We start from the raw sequence: 1,608 nt of genomic DNA, 5'->3' as shown, positions 1-1,608 counted from the left end.
AGATCGTTGTAGTTAATTAGGAATATTGTTTGTGTCTGGCCTAGCTTTCATCGGGAGGAGCTCTCCCCTGATTGGTGGTTCAATAAGAAGTGGGGCTGGTTAGTGGGGCAGTGTAGTAACAGTAAGGGATTACAGCCCCAAAGGGTGTAATACCTGATTGATCTACCTGACCCCCTGAGGGTGTAATACCTGACTTATATACCTGACCCCCTGAGGATGTAATGCCTGACTCATACCTGACCCCATGAGGGTGTAATACCTGACTCCTATACCTGGCCCCCTGAGGGTGCAATACCTGACCCCCTGAGGGTGCAATACCTGACTTTTATACCTGGCCTCCTGAGGGTGTAATACTTGACTCCTATACCTGACCCCCTGAGGGATTAATACCTGTCTCCTATACCTGACCCCCTGAGGGTGAAATATCTGACTCCTATACGTGACCCCCTGAGGGTGTAATACCCGAAACCTATACCTGACCCCCTGAGGGTGTAATACCTGACTCCTATACCTGACCACCTGAGGGTGTAATGCCTCACTCCTATACCTGACCACTGAGGGTGTAATGCCTGACTCCTTTACCTGACCCCTGAGGGTGTAATGCCTCACTCCTATACCTGACCACTGAGGGTGTAATGCCTGACTCCTTTACCTGACCCCTGAGGGTGTAATACCTGACTCCTATACCTGACCCACTGAGGGTGTAATACCTGACTTCTATACCTGACCCCCTGAGGGGGTAATACCTTACTCATAACTGACCCCATGAGGGTGCAATACCTGACTCCTTTACCCAGCCTCCTGAGGGTGTAATATTGACTCCTATACCTGATCCCTTGAGGGTGTAATACCTGACCCTCTGAGGATGTAATGCCTGACTCATACCTGACCCCCTTAGGGTGTAATACCTGACTCATACCTGACCCCCTGAGGGGGTAATACCTTATTCATACCTGACCCCCTGAGGGTGTAATACCTGGCTCCTTTACCCAGCCTCCTGAGGGTGTAATATTGACTCCTATACCTGACCCCCTGAGGGTGTAATACCTGACATATATACCTGACCCCTTGAGGGTGTAATACCTAACTCATATACCTGACCCCCTGAGGATGTAATACCTTACACCTATACCTGACCCCCTGAGGGTGTAATACCTTACTTCTATACCTGACCCCCTGATGGTGTAATACCTTACTCATTTTCCTGACCCCTGAGGGTGAAATACCTGACTCCTATACCTGAGCCCCCGACGGTGTAATACATAACTCCTATACCTGACCCCTATACCTGACTCCAATACCTGAGGCCCTGAGGGTGTAATACCTGACTCCAATACCTGATCCCCTGAGGGTGTAATACCTGACTCCTTTTCCTGACCCCCTGAGGGTGTAATACCTGACCTCAACCCCTAAGGGTGTAATATCTGACTCCTATACCTGCTCCCCTGAGGGTGTAATACCTGACTCATATACCTGACCCCCTGAGGGTGTAATGCCTGACTTTTATACCTGACCCCCTGAGGGTGTAATGCCTTACTTATCTACCTGACCCCCTAAGGGTGTATTACCTGAATCATATAACTGACCCCCTGAGGGTTTAATACCTGA

Source organism: Pyxicephalus adspersus, chromosome 5 (assembly GCF_032062135.1).
Source record: "Pyxicephalus adspersus chromosome 5, UCB_Pads_2.0, whole genome shotgun sequence".
In the NCBI taxonomy this organism is placed as follows: Eukaryota; Metazoa; Chordata; class Amphibia; order Anura; family Pyxicephalidae; genus Pyxicephalus; species Pyxicephalus adspersus.
This window is presented reverse-complemented; position numbering follows the sequence as displayed.